This window comes from Theropithecus gelada, chromosome 4, assembly GCF_003255815.1.
Source record: "Theropithecus gelada isolate Dixy chromosome 4, Tgel_1.0, whole genome shotgun sequence".
Taxonomy (NCBI): domain Eukaryota; kingdom Metazoa; phylum Chordata; class Mammalia; order Primates; family Cercopithecidae; genus Theropithecus; species Theropithecus gelada.
The window spans coordinates 1,927,099-1,949,285 of record NC_037671.1 but is presented as its reverse complement, the minus strand read 5'-3'; the positions used below and the strand labels follow the sequence as shown (position 1 = coordinate 1,949,285).

Below are 22,187 nucleotides of genomic sequence, written 5' to 3'. Positions count from 1 at the left end.
AAAAAAAAAAAAAAAAAAAAAAAAAAAAAAAAAAAAATTAGCCGGGCGTGGTGGCGGGCGCCTGTAGTCCCAGCTACTCAGACAGGCTGAGGCAGGAGAATGGCGTGAACCCGGGAGGCGGAGCTTGCAGTGAGCCGAGATCGCGCCACTGCAGTCCAGCCTGGGTAACAGAGCGAGACTCCATCGCAAAAAAAAAAAAAAGATGCAACCACACTAACAACTTGTTTTTAGCCCATTGAGACTTGTTTCACACTTCTGACCTACTGAGGCGAGATAAGTAATGTTAGGAGGCCATACTAACTTGTCCCACGTGTGAAGCCCCAGGGCTCCTTTTACAGTGAATTATTTTCACTTGCACCCTCCCGCATCAGCACTTAAGTGTTTTACAAGATAAGCAGTCCTACAGGATTCTGCCAGGTGGTTACAAGTTCTTGATACCCTATACAGCCTGGGAAACAGAACAAAAGCCCTATTATTCGTGAGGTAGCTACCCCATCTCCAGCCAATCAGCACCAAAAGCCCAAGAAGCTATTAGCTACAAATTCCTGCTTTGGTTGTGGGGGTGGAGGCGTGACTGGGAACTTCTCCAGGGTCTTGCATACACAGCTAGGCTCAAGGTTTAGCTTATGGTGACCTTTTCCTCATTGTAATAGGAAAAAACACACCACCAGGTGGGGATTTTATACGCTAATGATACATGGGATGCGTGTTACAGCATGTAGCTCATGTGCCAACCACAGGTCTGCTTTCGCTTACTTTGACCTCACCAGTATTTTATTAATATGTATGTACAGTTTCCACAAAGGAAATTCCCCTTAAGGCACTAACTGCTGCTTCTAGCTTTGAGCTAGCTTTGAGCAGCCCATTCTGCCTCTCAGAGTGTATTTTCACTTTGCAATAAACTCCTTTGCCTAGTCTTATTTTGGACTCACTCTCAAATTCTTTTGTGTGGCCCAGAATTTGAATCTGGCCCACCCACAACACTGCAGAAGTGTAAGAGAATAAATTCGTGTTGTTTAAACAGCTAAGTTTGTGGTAATTTGTTACAGCAGCAATAAAAACCTAATCCACAACTAAAAGAAGCCGTGTTCCGGTCCCTAGAAGCACCAAAGAAGCTGCAATGTACTGGGTCCCCAGTTTAGGGGAATGGGGTGGATGTTGAAAGCTTCTGAGGGGAGAAGGGGCCTGAAAGACATTCTCTAGAAAGGAAAGGGCAAACTGGGAGGGAGTCAGAGCTTTATGATTGACTATACTCTTTTATCATTCATATAGAGACTGTCAGTGGCATTGGAACCAGAGCGACTCCATTTTGAGTGAGGGCTAGGAAAATGAGGCTGCAACTTGCTGGGCTGCATTCCAGAAACATAAATATTCCTAGCCTCTAAACGTTTATGGTTAAGGGAATAGATTAATAATGTTTACTAGGCCAGGCAAGGTGGCTCACACCTGTAATCCCAGAACTTCAGGAGGCCGAGGTGGATGGATCACAGGGTCAGGAACTCGAGACCAGCCTGGCCAATATCGTGAAACCCGTCTCTACTAAAAATACAAAAATTAGCTGGGTGTGGTGGCACATGCCTGTCCCACCTACTGGGGAAACTGAGGCAGAAGAATCACCTGAACCCAGGATGCAGAGGTTGCAGTGAGCTGAGATCGTGCCATTGCACTCTGGTCTGGGCAACAGAGGGCGACTCTGTCTCAAAAAAAAAAAAAAAGTTTACTACACTGACCCAGATTTAGCAATGTCCAGATAATCCTGATATCTGGAGAACAAAGGCATTCCTAATTTTGCTTTAAAGATAATGATATTGATTCTTGCAAAATATAGTAATTAAGGAAATCAATCCTTTATCACAAACTCTCGTAGCAGAGCACATCTTCCCATGATGTTATTTTATCCTATATATATATTTAAGTGTTGTACCTAAGGTGAACACGTTCCTCCTCTTACTTTCTGGAATGCCCTACTCTGTCTATGGAGTAGCTATTCTTTCACCACTTTACTTTCTTAATGAACTTGCTTTTGCTGTGCACTCCAGCGGACTTACCCTGAATTATTTCTTGCACGAGATCCAAGAACCCGCTCTTGGGGTCTGGATTGGGACCTCTTTCCTGTAACAGGACCACCTTCCACAAATGGACCCAGGATCAGAGTCCACTCTGATTCACTGTCCCATTCCGCCCTCCCTAAAGTGCCTAAACCAGGCACTTTGCCACTGGTTTCACACATCTGGGGTGAAGAACTCTTCTTGGTCTGTCTGGAACCTTCCTGGGTTTTGCATGGAAAGTCCTGTGTCCTGGGAAACTCCGCAGTCCCAGGCATCCTATACCATGCTTCATTTGTCAAAAACTGTCCCAAAAAAATTGTGAACAATGATTTTATTGCAAAATGTTGGAAACTCTGTATAAAGTACTTGTATGGTATGCTGTGAAAATAGGGAATTTGTATTGGGTATTTGATTTTGTAACACTTTTCTGATTATAAAAGCATTAAATGCACATTTGGAGGTACTTGGAGAGAAAAAGGAAAGCCTAAAGCAATGTTTTTCAAGTTTTGTTATGTGTAAGAATATCTCGCTTGAAATGTAGAGTCCCAGGTTGCAACGCAAGAGTGTGCATCAGGAACAGTGGAGTGTTGCCCAGAAATCTGGAAGGTAAGATAAAAGGGTAGACACTAATAGTAGCTTAAATGAGTTGAGAGTCTCATGTACGTTTTGCATGTCTAATAGACATCTCAAAATTAGCATATCCAAAACCAGATCCAAATCCTCTCCCCTGGTCTGTCCCTGCCCATGCCCCTACCCTCTGTCAAGTCTTTCCCATCTCAGCATCCTTCCAGTTGCTCAAGCCAAACACCTGGGCATCATCCTTGTCTTTATTGTTCCTGTCACACCATACCTAATCGTGTTGATTCTATCTTCAAATGTATTCTGAACTTGACTACTTCCCACAACCCCCATCGTCACTTGCCTAGTTTATTTCAGTGGCCTTCTGAGAGGTGTTGCTGCCTCCATTCTTGTTTCCTTGGTTCCATTTTCAACAGAGGAGCCAGAGAAATTAAAACATGAGTTAAAGCCTATAGTCAGAGCCTATCAGTCCTTTGTCGTTTTAGTGCCATCCATCTCACTCAAAGTAGAATCAAAGTCCTTAGAATGGTCCACATGGTCCTACCCAGTCTGGACCCACTCACTTCTGTTGAGCTGATGACCTCATGTCCTGCACTTCACCCCTCCTTCACTCTGGTCCAGACACACTGGCATCCCTACTGCTCCTTATACTTGCTAGGCATGCTTCTGCCTCAAGGCCTTTGTGCAGACTCTTCCCATTGCCTAGAATACATTTCTCTCAGATATTCTCAAAGCTGGCTCTCTTACCTCTTTCAGGTGTTTGCTGAAATATAACTTTCTCTGTAAGGACTTCTCTAACCTCTCTATTTAAAATTGTGACATTTTCTCCCCACTCCTTATTCCCCTTCTTGGTTTGTGTTAATTCATAGTACCTGTCACCAGCTAATATTACAATTTTTTTTCTTTTTGAGACTGAGTCTTTTTTTTTTTTTTGAGACGGAGTCTCGCTCTGTCACCCAGGCTGGAGTGCAGTGGCACGATCTCGGCTCACTGCAAGCTCCGCTTCTCGGGTTCACGCCATTCTCCTGCCTCAGCCTCCTGAGTAGCTGGGACTACAGGCACCCGCCACCGTGCCCGGCTAATTTTTTGTATTTTTAATAGAGACGGGGTTTCACTGTGGTCTCGATCTCCTGACCTTGTGATCCGCCCGCCTCGGCCTCCCAAAGTGCTGGGATTACAGGCGTGAGCCACCGTGCCCGGCTTGAGACCGAGTCTTGCTCTGTTGCTCAGGCTGGAGTGCAGTGGCAGAATCTTGGCTCACTGCAACCTCTGCCTCCCAGGTTCAAGCGATTCTCCTGCCTCAGTCTCCCAAGTAGCTGGGATTATAGGTGTGTGCCACCATACTCTGCCAATTTTTTGTATTTTTAGTAGAGACAGGGTTTCACCATGTTAACCAGGATGGTCTTGATCTCCTGACCTCGTGATCCACCTGCCTCGGTCTCCCAAAGTGGTGGGATTACAGGAATGAGCCACTGTGTCTGGCATATTACAAATTTTTTATTACTTTGTTCATGGTTTGCCTTCCTCCAACAGAACACAAGCTCCACTGGGATTGTGTCTGTTTTGTCACCGCTTTATTCCCAGCACCCAGAAGAGCACTTAGCATAAAGTAGATGCTCAATGAGTATTGGTGAGGGCACGGATGAATACATAACATATGACAGAGCTGGCAGTGCAAAACAGTGGAGGAAATTAGAGACTGTGCATTAGATGACACTGAGATAATTAGTTAACCATATGGAAAAAGGGGGAAACAAATATATATTTTGCTCTAAACACAAAAATTAATTCCAGATCTATAAAGATTTACAAATGAAAGGTAAATGTCTTAGTTGTTCAGGCCTCTATAACAAAAATACCATAGACTGGGTGGCTTAAATAACAACCGCTTAGTTCTCATAGTGCTAGAGGTAGGGGAAGTCTGAGCTCAGGGTGCCAGCACAGTCAGTTTCAGATGAAGGTTCTCTTCTGGGTCGCAGACTGCTAACTTCTCATTGTGTCTTCACATGGTAGAAGAGACAAGGGAGCTTTCTGGGGTCTCTTTCATAAGGGCACAAATCCCATTCAGTAGTGCTCTGATCTCATGATCTAATCACCTCCCAAAGGCCCCACCTCCAAATACCATCACACTGAGGATTCGGTTTTAACATACGAATTTTGGGAGGGACACAAGCATTCAGTCTATAGCAGCTAAACTGAAAAATGTTTAGTCAATAATATAGATTATCTTTGTAATCTCAAGACAAGGTAAGATTTATTAAAGTAGACTAAGAGTCCAAAACATAAAGATTGATACATTTAGTTACTTTAGAGTGAAAAAAAAAATGCTTCTCTCTTCTCAAAAGATGACATAAAGAGAAAGAAAAGACAAGCCAGAAACTCCAAGAAGATGTTTGTTACATGTATAACCAACAAGGAATTAGTGTCCAAAATATTCAAAAAACAAATACTTCCCATAAATCTGAAACTAACTCATTTGTTCTATAGGACTGATTTTTTTTTTTTTTAAATAAACATAGAAATTTACCCTGCAAGTCTTAAAACTTGAGAAACTCACATTTGTCTTACCTGAGTTCCTTTCTCAGGAAATTGACTATCAGGGCTCCCTGGTAGTATCAGGAAACTGAAACTTACCAGATCACTGCATCTGGTAAGACACCAGACCCCTCACCCTTCATGATTGCCTAACTGACCCCAGGCTGCCTGTTGACCAACTCCCCTTCTTTACCCCTCCCTAATTCCTGTTTTCCCATATGTAGTTACATTTCTTCCCGGCTATATAAACCCTTAATTTTAATCAGTTGATAAGAGGAGACAGAGTTAAAACTGATCTCTGAACTCCTCAGTTGCAACACCCAAATAAAGCCTTCTTCCCTCGCAATACTTGTTGTCTCAGTGATTGGCTTACTGTGCAGTGAGCAACCTAGACCAAATCCTTGGCATTTTGGTAACAAATCCAGAAGAAAACTAAAAATAGCCAATAGAAGAAAGTATAAAAAACATAAAAGACATTATACAGAAAGAGAAATACAACTGGCCAAAAAAAAAAAAAAAAAGGAAAAAAGAAAGAAAAGAAAAATGCTCAGCTTCATTAATAATTAGGAAAATGCACATTAAAACTAAATGCAATAACATTTCACACACATCAAAATGGCAAAAGTCAAAAGTCTGACAATTCCAAGTGAAGTTGCAGATGTGGTTTAATGGAAATTTCACCTGCCAGTAAAGGAAATGTAGATTACACAACCACTGGTAAACAGTCTCCCCTCACAAAATAACACTATATATATTGCAACCACATTCTAAGACTCAGAAATTTCACTACTAGTTACATATTCTAAAAAGTCTTGCAGGTATGTGCCAGGGTACATGTAGGAGAATGTTCGTAGCATCATTGATTATAACAGCAAAACTATGAAGACAACCAAGTTCTAAGAGTAGTAAAATGGAGAAGAAAAAAACATGAGACTTTCAAATTTGGAATACTACACAGCAGTGAAAATGACAAGCCAAAGCTATATGCATCAAGATGGTGAATCTCAAAAATAAAGACAAGTCACAGAAGAACATGTACATTACAATTCCATGTATATAAAGTTTAAAAATAGGCAAAACTAGACAATATCCTGTTTAGGGATACATACATGTATCAAGGAAGTATAAAGAAAAGCTAGGATGGCTGGTGTGGTGGCTCATGTCTTTAATACTAGCACTATGGGAGGTTAAGGCAGTAGGATTGCTGGAGGCCAGGAGTTTGAGAAAAGCCTGGGTGACATAGCTAGACACCATCTCTACAATAATAATGACAATAAGAAAAGCTCACTGGGGCCAGGTGTGGTGGCTCACACCTGTAATCCCAGCACTTTGGGAAGCTGAGGCAGGTGGATCAGCTGTGGTCAGGAGTTCAAGACCAGCCTGGCCAACATGGTGAAACTCCGTCTCAACCAAAAATACAAAAAAAAAAAAAATAGCTGGGCGTGGTGGCGGGCACCTGTAATCCCAGCTACTTTGGTAGGCTGAGGCAGGAGAATTGCTTGAACCTGGCAGGTGAAGATTACAGTGAACAGAGATTGCGCCATTGCACTCCAGCCTGGGCGACAAGAGCGAAATTCTGTCTCAAAAAAAGAAAAAAAAAAAAAAGAAAGAAAGAAAAGAAAAGAAGAAAGGAAACGAAAGGAAAAGAAAAGCTCACTAGGCATGGTGGTATGAGCCTGTAGTCCCAGCTACTCTGGAGGCTGAGGTGGGAAGCTCCCTTGGGTTCGGGAGTTCACATGCTGCAGTGAGCTATAATTGTGCCACTGCACTCCAGCCTGGATGACTAAGTGAGACCCAACCTCTTAAAAATAAAAATAAAAGCTGGGCGCGGTGGCTCATGCCTGTAATCCCAGCACTTTGGGAGGCCGATGGGGCAGATCACGAAGTCAGGAGATTGAGACCATCCTGGCTAACATGGTGAAACCCCGTCTCTACTAAAAATACCAAAAATTAGCTGGGTGTGGTGGCACGTGCCTGTAGTCCCACTACTCAGGAGGCTGAGGCAAGAGAATTGCTTAAACCCAGGAGGCAGAGGTTGCCGTGAGCCAAGATCGAGCCACTGCACTCCAGCCTGGGTGACAGAGCGAGACTCTGTCTCAAAAAATAAAAATAAAAATAAAAGCTAGGGAATGATTATCACGAAAAAATGCAGCTCTGGCAAAGAGAGAGGGAGAGTGATCTATTGGTTAGGGGCACATAATAAAAGATACTGGAAATATTTGATTGCTTAGAGTGAGAGATGATTACATAATATCCTTTATTATCTCAATATTTTAAAATGTGTATATGGATTATATGTACACTTTTGAACACATATTTCACAGTTTTTGAGTAAAGAAGGACAGAAAGGGAAACAGAGAACAGGTACAGACAGTATTTTCTAATTTTGCTGTAAATGTGGAGCAGGAAAGTAGGAGAGTACCTGAAGCAAAATCCTTTTAAAAACTGATGTTACTGGCCAGGTGCAGTGGCTCACGCCTGTAATCCCAGCACTTTGGGAGGCCGGGGTGGGCGGGGGGGCGGATCACCTGAGGTCAGGAGTTCAAGACCAGCCTGGCCAACATGGTGAAACTCTCTCTACCAAAAATACAAAATTAGCCGGGAGTGGTGGAGGCAGGGGCGGCGGGGGGGTGCCTGCAATCCCAGCTACTGAGAAGGCTGAGGCAGGAGAATCACTTGAAACCCAGAGGCAGAGGTTGCAATGAGCTGAGATCGTGCCGTTGCTTTCTAGCCTGGGTAACAAGAGCAAAACTCCATTTAAAAAAAAAAAAAAAAAATATATATATATATATATATGGTATCAAGGAGTTTGTTTTGTTTTGTTTTTTAATGTGATATATTATAATATGTTTGTATGCTCATGAGAATAATTCAGTGAAATGGTAAAAAAAAATTGCTGAAGCAGGAGAGTAGATATTTATAGATGGTTAGTTTTTTGAGAAAACAAGAGAGGATGGGATCTAACCTCGTCAGGGAGAGTAGAGACATCAAGGTGGTTCTACTATGGCAGAACTTGCTGGAAACCCACTCTCTAGGGTGCAGGCAAAACTGTTCATACCAGACACACTCCAGTATAAAACCCCTTCAGGAGGGGTGCCTAACGAAGCTGCTCGCTGCTGGGTGTTGCTGACTGTGACTGAAGTAAGTGGACACTAGGTAAGTTTTGGGTGCTGCAGGAGCAGGTGCTGGGAAACCATGTACTCACTGCAGGAACCTGGCAAACAGCACAGGAGAACCAGGAAGCAAAATCGTTTTTCCCTGCAATGACTCTCCAGTGCCCTCTACTGACAAAGCTTCAGGGCCAGTTTGCAAAGAAAACATATTTAACATATTCAGGATCATTTTTGGAGCTGAGAGGCAGTAAATCCATAACTGACAAACTGGGGTATGGAAGGATCAGGCTGACAATATCTGAATCTTCCATCAAATCTACCATAACTAAAAATGGGATGAGATCATATACCTCTAAATGTGATACAATAGGTACACAGCATTGCTTTTGAAGTATGCTCCTTAAAAAATTGAACCCAGCCGGGAGCAGTGGCTTACACCTGTAATCCCAGCACTTTGGGGTACCGAAACGGGCAAGTCACCTGAGGTCAGGAGTTTGAGACCAGCCTGGTCCAACATTGTGAAACCCCGTTTCTACTAAAAATACAAAAATTAGCCTGGCGTAGTGGCGGGTGCCTGTAATCTTAGCTACTCAGGAGGCTGAAGTGGGAGAATTACTTGAACCCAGGAGGTGGAGATTGCAGTGAGCCAAGATCGCGCCACTGGACTCCAGCCTGGGTGACAGAGCGAGAATCCATCTAAAAAAACCCATACATACACAAAAGCTCAAATCTGATAAAGCCTCTTAAGTAAATAAAAATAAAAGCTAAGGATGATTATCACAAAAATGCAGATTGACGCTTACCCCTACAGCAGAGAGAGAGACTAGTAGTATCTGGGTTAGGGACACACGGTGAAAGATATTGAAAATGTTTGATTGCTTAGAATGAGATGACTACATAGCATCCTTTATTACCTTATGAAACTTAATCTAAGATACACAGGAAATAGAGGAACAAGTTAATTGATACCATGAGGAAGCAATCAACTAAATCCAGTATGGGGAACATTCTACAGGATAAATGAACTGGCTTCTCCAGCAAATTAATGGAATGAAAATAAGGGAAGGGTAGATTGTTATAATAAGATTAAGAGACATAATAAAAAAATGCAACGTATTGCCAAAGTATAATCTTTAAGAGTCAATGACAGTATCCTATACAAAGAAAAAGTGAGCATGTATCAAAGATGTACTAACAAGAGACTAGTAAAAAAGAACTAGTTCAAGGAGAATTCAGAAGATTGAATATACATACACTGGATATACATCTTCTATACCTCCACTGAACAAAATTCATTGACATTGCTATTGATCAAGAATCATTTGCATTGACATCACTTTTCTACAAGTTCATGTCTACCCCTAAAGAGTACTCTAAATACCCTAAAATACTAAATCAAAGTTAAACTACCCTAGAGACCTAGAAAATTTTTTTGTGGGCCTACTAGAAAATGCTACAGTGTCGTTCGGGCGCGGTGGATCAAGCCTGTAATCCCAGCACTTTGGGAGGCCAAGGCAGGAGGATTGGTTGGGTCCAGGAGTTTGAGACCAGCCTGGGCAACATGGCCAGAACTTGTCTCTACAAAAAATACAAAAATTAGCCAGGCATGGTGGCACACACCTGTCCCAAATACTCAGGAGGCTGAGGTGGGAGAATTACATTAGCTCAGGAGGTAGAGGCTGCAGTGAGCCATGATTGCACCACTGCACTCTAACCTGTGTGACAGAGTGAGACCCTGTTTCAAAAACAAAAAAAAATTTTTTTTAAAGTTGAATTTGTCATTATATATTATACAATATATTTTCACTAACTTTTGAGCTAATAGACATTTAAAAGTCACCAAATTTGGAATACAAAGTATTTTAAATGACATTCCAAGTCATATAAGAGATTGGTTCAGCCTACGCTTTCTGTTCAAAACCCAGTAGTTAATGCTATTAGCATTCAAAATGCCTTTTTTTTCCTTTTAAAAAGGACAGTTAAACCTGTTATTTTTTACCCTGCAACCAATTCTTAGCACAAAGCAGGCAGATTTTAGCAGCACAAAAGTTATTTATTAGCTTATGCCTCTACCAGAAAACAGAAATGTTGGCTTAAAATTGTTTCATTGATGTAACTTTTACTTTTTCCTTTACAGATATTCATTTATTCATTCTGGCCCTAATACCAAGGCATCCTTCACACAAAAGATTCAAACAGATTATTTGCATCTTTACCAATGGAAGTTTCATGTTTTCAAGTTTTTTGTTTGTTTGTTTTTTGTTTGGAGGCCTCTTTCCAAGCACTCTAGTATTCTTAAAATCCTGAGATTCTGAATGCTATATTTTACCTCAATATATTTATGCTAAACGTAGGGGAAAAAACTAATATGTTTTTCTTACCCATCACAAGGTCTATGTGGAGACTCCAATAAAAAAGAAGAGACTAACAAGAGAGAAGCATGCACATTTATTTTATTCAAGTTTTACATGACATGAGAACTTTCAGAAACGAAAACCCAAAGAAATGGGGACATTTGTGTAGTGGTATGGACAGTCAGGCAGCTGTATGATTGCATGGACAAAAGTGTATGAGCTAACGGTGATAAACTGAAAAGTTAGCAAGGCCTGTCTATTCAGTTTCTTCTTGGCATACCTGTGTGACAGTCCCTCCCTCAGGGCATAGGAGAGGATGCCTGTCACATGAGGGCCTTCAGATTAAGGAGGGAGAAGGAGGGAGCAGGTCAGACAGTGACCTTCCTAGATTTTGTGGCCTGCTTCAGGGAAGAAGGGGCAAGGGGAACTCTAGTTTCTATGGCCGCTTCAGGGGAGAAACGAGCAAGAGAAGGTCAGAGAAACCTTCCTGTTTCTGCTGTTTTCTCAGTTTCCAAGGTGCCATATTTTGGGGTAGCACTTCCTGTACCCTGTCATATATAAACCCATTTTCAGACAGCAGCCTTTAGTTCCTCCTTAGATTAAACCAGAGCTGCTCAAGGAATGTAACTACTAAATCATCTTGCTCCATTTAAGATATTTATTTCAAATGCAAATAATTATACCATACCCTTTGGCCTAGTCAGCACTGATTCACTATTTCAAAGCTTTACATTTAAGCCTCATAACAACCGTACGAAGCAGATCTAGTTACTTCCACGTTACAGAAGAAGAACTTGTGGCACACAGAGGTTGAGCAACTGCCCCAAAGCCTCACAGAACGTGGCAGACTGGAGAATTCAACCCCATGTAGTTTAGCTCGCTCTTACCCAGCCCCATATGCTGTCCTGGCCTCCATCTGGCATGACCACAGAACTGGAGAGCTAGAGGAAGGAATTTCAACTCTGCTTCAGAACCTTAAATGAAGCAGGAAGCTGTAGAGGGGCACAAAGCTACGAAGCTGCTACAAAGCTGTCTCCTCCACCACAAAGCAGAAATTGTGTTCCCAGCGTCCACTGCTGTTACCTTTACTTGGACTTGAGAAGCTGCACCAATCATGATGTAGTGTGGTGGGAGAGGGACTCAGTGCATGACTGATACCCAGCCAAGCAGGGCTAGGCAGCTTTAGAAATGCCCCATTTCATTTAACATACATTTATTTACATGGAAGCCATGTGAGTGGAAAACAGGTGATGTCTCAACTCTCTTGGGGCTTACATTGAGGGGGAGGAAGATGGAAAATAAACACATTTACAAAGAAATGAACAAGGTGCTTTCAAGTGGTAACAAATGCATGCAGAAAGGGAAACAGAACAATGCATGATGGGGAACTGGTTTCAACTGGGTGAGGGAGGAAGACCTTTCTGAGATGCCAATTAAACAGAGACATGACTGACAAGAAGCAGGCAGCCATGAAAGGGTCTGGGGCAGGGAGTTTCAAGACCAGGTGAAAGGTGAAAGCACAGGTACCAAGGGAGAAGTGGCCTGAGGGAGGTCAGAGAGAGTTAAGCGGGGCTGTTATGTCAGGAGCTCCAGCCCCTCCAAGGGTCTTCCATGCCCCTCTAAGTGTGCTGAGAGGATAGAGAATTTTAAGGGGGGTGGTGGATTTGTGGCTGGAATCTGCCCAGAATGGCCTGTGAATGGGCCAAAGACCTCAGAACAGGGAGAGAATGCTTAGTGGCACAGCAATTTTTTAAAATTTTATTATTACTTTTTTTTGAGACGGAGTCTTGCTCCCTCCCCAGGCTGGAGTGCAGTGGGGAGATCTCGGCTCACTGCAACCTCCACCTCCTAGGTTCAAGCGATTCTCCTGCCTCAGCCTCTCCTGAGTAGCTGGGACAACAGGCGCATGCCACCACAACCGGCTAATTTTTGTATTTTTAGTAGAGACGGGGTTTCACCATGTTGGCCAGGATGGTCTCGATCTCCTGACCTCGTGATCCGCCGACCGCGGCCTCCCAAAGTGCTGGGATTACAGGCGTGAGCCTCCGCGCCCGGCGGCACAGCATTATTTAAGGAGCATCTTAAACACACTTTCTTCCCACACCACCAACTAAAAAAGCAGGTATCAAGAGGGTCTAGGTAGGATGTGCTGAGACCACCTCCAGAGCACAGGCCCGCCAGAGTTGTGCTCAGCAGGTGAAGTCTACACTACTCCCAGCCTGGAGAGGCACCGTGAGTTATACTGCTGGACCAAGGGGAAAAAGACAAAATGCAGGGCTGAGGGAGAAGGGAAGGACGCGGGATGTTAAATGTGGGCGTGGTTTCTTCTGAATGTCCCACCCACTCCACCACACTTTGCTTAAATACAGTGCAAATTTCCCTACCCCCAGCGGAGGAGGGGTGAAGATTCGGCAGGTTTTAGGGTCTAGGACCCTGAGCTCCTCTATTCATGAATACCCAAACAACTGTAGCCCACCCTCTCACCACTGCCAGGCGGGCGAACAGTGTCCTCAGCTAGATCTCCACCCTTAGGAGCAGGGCACTGGCTGACCCGGAGAACTTGCGCCGCCTCTTCCCAGCCTGCTGCCAGCCCAGTGCACAAGTTGAACGCCGCTGCCGCCTGGCTGGCCGGGGAAGACGAGGATCTTGACGCAGCGGTGCCTGGGACACGGCAAAGGCAGCACAGGACATGGCCCTGCAGCTGGAGTGGACGCGGCGGCTGCAGGCAGAGCAGGAAGCGAGCGCAGGCTGGGCAGCGGCGTACGCTTCTGCGGCGTCAGCTTCCGGGGCCGTGGGCGGGGGCGCGCCCGAGCCTCCTGGAAACCTCCCCACCAAGGACCCTGGGAACCCGTGTCTCGGTCCGCTTTGCAGCCTCTGGTTTCTAAATTCAGCGTCAAGGAGCGGAAACAACCCCCCTGAACTGGGCCCAGACCCTTAAGCTCCTGGAACCTCAGTTTTTCCTTCCGTCGAATGGCGACAATGGCTGTCTGGTTGAACGTTATTTTACCTAGGAAGTGATAATTTTAGTAAATAAGTCTCAGAGTATTAGCTTGCTAAAATCCTGCTTTGTCCTGGATGCAAATTTAGGCCACGTTAGGGGAAGGGACTTCGTATTTAATGTTGAGCACCTGGCGAGCGCCACCTTCGCCTCAAATTGCCCTCGGACCCTGATCCAGCACAAGGCCAGAGTTGGGCAGTGAGGGGTCTCGAGAGGTGGAAAGGGGATTATTGCACTCTCAAGAGTCCTACGTAGGGACCTCCTAAGCCTTAGGATTTGATCCCTTATACCGTGTAACAGGCCACCCCGATTACGCGCCAAACTCAGGCTGCGGCTCTTGGCGCAGCCTCTGTCCCGCCTGATTTCAGTTTCCATTTCGCTGCCCTTGGTGCCCCACCGCCCGCGGCTGGCTGGGGATTTGCCCGGTGATCGGTGACGTAAAAGAAACTAAGGTTCCTATTGGAAGGCGGAGTTCGGCAGGAGCCAATCCCGGGGCTGGTCCGGGAGAAATCTCGGCGAAGGGCCCCGAATAGCCGGGAGATTACGGGGCGGGGACGAGCTGTCGCGCTGGTTGTTCGTGGAGGACCGGGACCCGGAACAGACCGCCGCGAGAGAGGAGGGGCCCGGGCCGGGATTCGCGGCCCGGAGCTCGGGACCGGTGAGTAGGGGGTGTCAAATGAGAGATACAGCGAAGCAACAGTCTCGCACGCTCCCCGGGTTTGGGGCGACCCAGCGCGGCCGCCGGGCCGGGGTTCAAAACGGGGCCAGGCCCCCGGGCGGGCTCAGGAGGGGGTCAAGTTCGCTGCGTCCTCTCTGCCAGCCGGATGCCTCCTGTTTGCTTGTCCTTCCATTCTCCCACTCCTCTTGGGTCTTTCTCGCTTTCGGGTATCCTGCTCAGACTCCCATCCATTCTAGTCTGCGGAACCAGAAGTAAGCAGGGCCTGGATGACTGTCCGGTTGCTTGGAGCCTGGTAGATAGGCGACTAATCCAGCTCCCTGACCAAAGTGTCATGCTTTATTTCTTTTTCTTTTTCTTTTTTTTTTTGGTTCTGAGTAAACCGGTTTAGCCACAAATACTTGGAGCTGTGCTTTCACTCCTTCCAGCCCATTAGCATTTTTCTTACTGATTTTCTCCCTATTTGGCCTTAGAAAAAAAGTGTAAATTTAACTTTGTGGAGTACATGGTAGGGACACACTTCCAAATCTCTAGTAGATTTCAAATTTTGACTCCACGATTTGTGTGTACTTCAAAAGAGGGGAGAATGACATTCGTTTATGCATGCCTTACCCTCCTGTTTTTAACTGTTGGCTGAAATCACAATCCCTAACATGTTTTTCCCCAAGTTCAGAAAAATTACCTTAAAAAAATAGGCTTTTTATGTTTCAAAAATTGCAATTTTATTGTTTAAGTGGACTTTATTTTTTACAACACTTAGATTTACAGAAAAATTGAGAAGATAGTACAAAGTTCCCACATGCTCCAGGCTGGGTCCCCTGTTATTAACATCTTACCTCAGTGTGGTACGTTTGTTGCAATTAATGAACCAATATCAATACATTATTATTGACCAAAGTCCATAGTGTATTCAGATGTCCTTAGTTTTTACTTCAGTACTTTTTCTATTTCATGATCCCATGCAGGTTACCACATTACATTTAGTTGTCATGTCTCCTGATGCTCCTCTTGGCTGTGGGAGTTTCTCAGACTTGTTTTGATGACCTTGGCAATACTGAAGAATACTGATGGTATATGTTGTAGGATGCCCCTCTGTTGGAATTTGACGTTTTTCTCCTAAGACTGGGCTTATGCGTAACTGGGAGGAAGACCACAGAGGTGGATTGCGATTTTCATCCCATCGTGTCAAGGGCTTGTACTAACATGATTTATAACTTAATGTTGATTTGGCTGAGAGAGTGTTTTTCAGGTTCTCCACTGTAGTTACTCTCTTTTCTACTGTTTGCATGTATTGCCCTCTTTAGAAGGAAGTCACTAAGTGCAGCCCATACCTAGGGAGCCGAGAGTTATATTCCCCCTTCTTGAGGGCAAGGACCTACATATTATTATTTGCAGTTATTCTGCATGGAATATTTGTTTCTCTCTTCTCGGCCATTTATTAATTTATTCAGTGATTAATTTCAGTGTAGACTTGGACATTTATTTTATACTTTGGTTTATAATCCAATACTACTTTATTTTGTTGCTCAAATTACTGCGGCTTTGGCTGTTGGGAGCTCTTTTCACTTTGGCTCCTGTGCTCCTTCATAGTATTTTTATGGAGCTTTTTGCTAATGAGACGCTTGTACTTATGTGACCTTGCCTGAACCTCAAATAGCCTGGTAAACTTGGCAAAATATTTTCCCCTTGTTAAGAGGTAAGGAGACAGAAGGCCCAAGGCAGTGGGTGACTTCTTAGATATCACTTCCTGCAGGGGAGTAACAGGTTGGACTCAGATTGTGTGTAACCACCACAGAAGACACTGCAAACCCCCGAAGAGAGTCCATGGTCTGAATTGAGGCTTCTTGGGAGGACTTCAGACTTGGACCCCCCAGGATCAGAATAGAAAAGACACGGAGAATGGGAAGTTGGTTTTAGAAAACAAAAACATAATTTGGCTGGCATCAGGATGAATTAGATTTTGCCAGCTTGATAGAAATGGAATTTTGTTCTTCCCCCCAAAATTGTGTGTGTGTGGAGGGAGGCCAGCAGAGATCTAGGTAATGTGTGTGGCCAAGAATGTCTAATCTAAGGAGAGCCCTGGAAGCCTGCTGCTGAAGCAGAATTTTAATGTGGGAAAGGGAGGGTGTGTGGTGAAAGGGGGAAGAATGGAGATGGCAGGGCTCTGGAATTAGTGGAGGTCATTAATTTCACAAACATTTGCAGACCCCCTACTTTGTGCCAGATATTGGAGATAAAAAGGTCAGTGAGGCATGACCTTTGGGTTCACATTCTGGTGGGAGAGAGATAAAAATATCAATTACAGCCACTTATCCATGGCTTAGTTTTCCGTGGTTTCCGTTACCCGTGGTAAACCTCAGCCCAAAGACAGTGAACAGAAAATTCCAGAAGTAAACAATTCATAAGTTTTATATGTGCATTGTTCTCAGTAGCATGATGAAATCTCTTTCCCTCCCACTGTTCCTTCATCATAAGAAGGGTGAGTACAGTACAAGATATTTTGAGAGACCACATGCATATAACTTTTATTACAGTATATAGTTATAGTTATTTTGTTGTGTTATTATTGTTAATCTATTTCTGTGCCTGCTTTATAAACTTTATTACAAGTGTGTATGTGTAGGAGAAACATAGGTTTCAGACATCCACTGGGGTTTTTGGAATGCATCTCCTGAGGATTGAGGGGACTCCTGTACGAATGGATCTTTAGCGAATGGGGGGTGCTACTGTATGAAGCAGTGTGATAGTGCTATCGTAGAAATACAGTATATGCAAAGCTGCAGGAGCTCTCCAGAGGAGGGATACATTCAACTCAGAGATGGGATGGGCATAGGAAACTCCTCACAGATAAGGGGACAAATTGTATTCAAGCTTTCAAGGACGAGCTGGACTGGAGAGCAGAGCACGTACAAGGGAATGGGTGGAGAGTGGGGAGTGAAGAAGGGGCTGTCTTCCTGGTTCAGTGTATCTAATGGCCAGAGAATTAGGTAGGATGAGGAGGGATTTGGGGCTGGATGGGTAAGTTGGGGCCAGCCGGATGCAGGGCAGGGGAGGATGCCTGTGCAGTTTTGTTTTTGTTTTGAGACAGAGTCTCGCTCTGTCACCAGGCTGGAGTGCAGTGGCACGATCTCTGCTCACTGCAACCTCCGCCTCCCAGGTTCAAGCAATTCTCCTGCCTCAGCCTCCCGAGTACCTGAGACTGCAGGTGAATGCTACCATGCCCAGCTAATTTTTGTATTTTTAGTAGAGGCTGGGTTTCACCATGTTGGCCAGGATGATCTCGATCTCTTGACCTCATGATCCGCCTGCCTCAGCCTCCCAAAGTGCTGGGATTACAGGCATGAGCCACCACTCCTGGGCCACCTGTGCAGTTTTGACCTCAGCTAGTAGGAGTTTTTTTGTTTTGTTTTTAATTTATTTTTATTTTTATTTATTTATATATTTTTTAGAGACAGGGTCTCCTTCTGTTGCCCAGGCTGGTCTTGAACGCCTGGGTTAAGGGATCCTTCTGCCTCAGCCTCCCAAAGTGCTAGGATTACAGGCATAAGGCACCAAACCCAGCCTCAGCTAGGAGATTTGAAACAGGAGAATAACAGGATGAGATCCTGTGTGCTAGAAGGATGATCCTGGCAGCACTTTTTAGGAAATATGCCACATCTCACCAAATCTAAGATGTTATTTGTCTTAATCCATTTTCTCTTGCTATAACAGAATACCATAGACTGGATAAATTGTAAATAACGTGTTTATTCAGCTCACGGTTCTGGAGGCCAATAGTCTCTAGCAAGAATTGCATTAATCCATTCATGAGAGTTCAACCCTCATGACCCAGTCACGTTTTAAAAACCCCACCTCTTAATACTGTTACACTGGCAATTAAGTTTCCAACACGTGAACTTTTGGGGGACATGTTCAAACCACAGCACCACCAAATCTTTTGTGTGCCCTTATTTTATGCTCCACATAAAAAAAATATTTTGCCAGTTAAATTATGACATGCCATTGATCACATTTTAGAGATGCTAAAATGTGATGTCACAGGTGTCTCAAATTTGATGAAAAGCAGTAACTCCCTAGCTGATGGCTTGGATTCCTCCCTTTCCCTGGATTAATGGTTAGAATATCTCCATCTCACTGACTTATAGATGGTAAGTTACCAAGGGAAAGAAGAACAGAAGCTGGGTGGGCCCTTCCCCTTCTCTCCCCAAAGATAAACATTTACAACATTTACTGGTTGGGTCGAGGAGCATAATATCTGGTCTGCTGCTATAGGGTTCCTTGGCCTGTTACTGGGCCTCTCTCATGCTGTTTCCTTTTGGGGAGTTAAATACACACACACACACACACACACACACACCCATATTCTATATCCCATCCTCCAGAGTGGCAAAAATTAAAGCTGATAATATCAGGTGTTGGTGAGGCTATGGGGCAGCATGAGTGCTCGTAGCCTGCTGGGCAGACTACACAGCACTACAGTCACTTTGGAAACAGTTTGACCTGATTAGTCAAACTGAGGATACATCTTACCTGTGTGTGCTAGGACATGTATGCAGAAATATTCACAGAAGCAGTGTTTGTCATTGTCTCAAACTGGAAACAACTCATATGGCTATCAGTAGACTGCATTAAAAATTATATAGCCACAGAGCAGCAATTAAATAAAATCAGCTCATGATCACATGAATGAGCCTCACAAACATGTTGACAGCCCCCCCCAAAAAAATACATGCAAAAAAAAAAAATGGAAGAATTCCATTCATTAGAGGCTCAAAACCTGAGAAAATAAACTCTGTCGTTTATGGGGTATATACCTAGGTCTAAAAGTAAAGAAAAGGGAAGGAGTGATTCTCACTATTACAACTTACTCCACCACAACCATTTTCTCAGACACAGCTTTTTCTTCTCCTGGTTTCTGTAAGTTCCTGGAGCGAAATCTTGAATACGATGATTTGATGGTGACGTGCAGCCCACTGTTCTTGCTGCTACAGGGAATACAAAGAAATTGCTTCTCTCTCTACCAATTTACTACCATCTTGCTGGAGAGAACAGGCAGGTGACTAAGATTGTTCGCATTCCTTCAGCAGACATGTAGGAAGCATCTTCTTTGCGTCAGATACTCTGTGCTTGTGCTTTGTTTTCTCAATTTTTGTTGTCTACTTTGTGCCGAGTACTATGTAGATTCTGGGGATGAGACAGACACAATCTCTCTCCTTGTTTGGTGGGAAAAGCTGGTGTTAAGCGAGTAATTACACTAATAAGTCAGGACTTAAAATTGCAGAGAAGTACAGGGTGCAGCATGGGGTGTTTTGGGGCTGTCTAACTAGACTACATGTGGACCCAATCTGACAGGTCAGGAAAAAATTGCCAGAGGAGGTGGCTTTCAGCTGAGACTTCAAGCTAGAAAAGGCATTTGCTAAGTGGGAAAGGGATGGTGTTCTAGGCACAAGGAGAATTACATTGTCAACGGGCTTAGCCAGGAAAGAGCATGGCACTTTGAGGCATGGAGAGCGGTTTGGTTTGGCTGTGAGGTGGGAAGTGGCAGGAAATGAGCCTGGGCCATGATTATCTGGGATCCAGCTAGGATCTCCTGAGACAGCCTCCTCACAGAAGAAAGGAAGGGCAGGAGTTTTGACTTTATTCCTGGAGCACCAGAAAGCCATTGAGGGGTTTAACCAGGTTGGTCACCCGGGCAGATTGGCAGTTTAACATGTGACCGAGTGTGTTTGAGGAACAAAAGGCCAGAGTGGCTGCAGCACTGGGGCAGCAAAGGAGAGAAGAGGTTTATGTAAATCAGGAAACCCTTGAGGATTTGATGATCCCACAGTTGGATCTGATTGATTTCAGCTTCTAAAGGATTCCTCAGTTAGGTCACTGGATGTAAGTTCTGGTAGGACAGGGAGTTTGCCATTTTTGTTCTCTGCTGTAACCTCAGTGCCTGACACATAGTAGGCACCTAATAAACAAACATCTGCTAGCTGTTGAATAAATTTTAACATCCTGCTGCTTAAACCCTCAAAGGCTTCCCAGGGCTGTTAGGATAAAGTCCAAAATTCTTAACCTGGGTCACAGAGTCTTGCATAATCTGTTCCCTCCTGTTTCTCCACCCTCCCTCTGCTCTCCTCACTGCACTCCACCTGTGGCCAATTGTCAGCTCCTCAAACTCACCGCTACCCTTTCTCTGGCAGTTGATTTCCTCTGCCTGTGAGGCTCACCCTCCACAGCACTCCATATGGGCAGGGGAGAGTTCATTTTCCAGGCACCAAAGTGCAGTGTATGGTGGAGTGGAAGGAGCCCAGAGCTGGGAGGTGCACCTCACTGCACCTCGTGCTAGCACTGGCCTTGCTGCCAGCCAGCTCTGCTGCTGGGCAGATTGGTCCGAGGCTCTGGCACTCACTTTCCTCCTCTGTAAATAAGGGGGTTCTAGTGATTCACAATCCTGGATAGACTTTAGAATCTCCTGGGAAGTTTGTTTTTTAATACCAGAACCTGGGCCACCTCTGGACATTCTAATTCAGTTGGTCTGGGTATGTTTTGAAGACTCACCAATTTGAAGACTACAAATCTGATGTGTAGTTAGGGTTTGAACCATCCCACAAGATGATAAAGGATTCCTTCCAATATTTGGTGCAAAGCACCAAGTGACACTTAGGAATATTTTAGACGAGAGAGAGCGTAGTTCTTGATTCAACATTAGACAAATATTCAGGCACAAATATGAGGAACTCCCAATTTTCCCCTGTGGGTCAGCCGCAAGACCAGGGCACTTTAAAGCCTTGTCTCATCCACCTCCCAGCTGGCTGCCACCTCCTGCCCCTCTTTGAGCCCTGTGGGGATTTCTAGCATTCAGAGCCCTGGTGGTTTTTGTGGCCTGCACTGTGCTTCAGAGCACCACTGATGCTCAGCTCCGTGGGGAAAGTCAGCCAAGTGTGACCACAGGAACGTGTCATGCAGTCACTGGGATCTCCTGGGACAGCCTGGGATCCAGGCCTTTGACATGGCCAGTAGGGGTGCAGTCACTCCTAGTATGCACATCCAGATCACTTGCTTTTTGCCCTGAATTCTGGCTTCTCCGGGTTTGTTAGAGGTGTCTCACAGAAGTTTACCTCATGGAGAGTTTGCTTATCTCAGATTAAAATACGGGCATGAATCTGGGACCCCAAGAGCCCTTAAATGGAGTACCCACAAGGAGTGGAGCTCTAGGCTAAGTGCTTTGGGATTACAGGTGCTTTGCTCTTGTTTGGAGGTCCGGACATATGCTTGAGAAGTGGCTTGGGATACTCAAGAGAGTCCTGAACTGGTACCCTGGAGGCCAGGGTACAAACCCAGGCCTCTCTATTCACTTTCTTGGACCCCAGAGTCCACATCTGGGATTCAGTGTCTACCAGGGCACCTCTCTGGGTGGCATCTAGGAGCCAGAGGCAGGCCAGAGTTTCACCCCGGCTGGAGTACAGTGGCGCAATCATGGCTGTCTGCAGCCTCAACTTCCCAGGCTCAGGAGATCCTCCTGCCTCAACTTCCTAAGTAGCTGCAACTATAGTCATGTGCCATCATGCCCAGTTAATTCAGCTAATTTCTTTTTTTAGAGACAGCATCTCACTGTGTTACCCAGGCTGGTCTCAAACTCCTGGGCTGAGGCAATCCTCCCCCCTGAGCCTCCCACAGTGCTGGAATTACAGGCCCGAGTCCCCATGCTCGGCTCTCAGCTAGTTTTTGCAGCTCATAATGATTATTCTTGGAGCCAATAATCGTGCATGCATCCACATCTTGAAATTATGTGGCGTCACCTTGGCCAGTCTGTTGACATATGCAGATTAGGTATTTATGAGATCCGGAGACTTATCGGGGAGGGGTGGATTTCAGGGAAAGGGGAACCTCTTAGAG

General features: G+C 44.7%; 1 protein-coding gene across 3 annotated transcripts in view; it reads left to right on the top strand.

Moving 5' to 3' along the window:
* Positions 1–13,314: 13,314 nt before the first annotated feature.
* The window catches only part of LOC112622170 (tripartite motif-containing protein 26), a 29,543-nt gene continuing 20,670 nt past the window's right edge, over positions 13,315–22,187 (top strand). For 2 of the 3 annotated variants that reach the window (XM_025381428.1, XM_025381427.1), the window contains exon 1: positions 14,098–14,285. The gene's annotated coding sequence lies outside the window, so the exon portion shown is untranslated. Of the gene's footprint in view, positions 14,286–22,187 lie in introns of all 3 variants that reach the window. The other variant, XM_025381426.1, reaches the window with a different exon arrangement.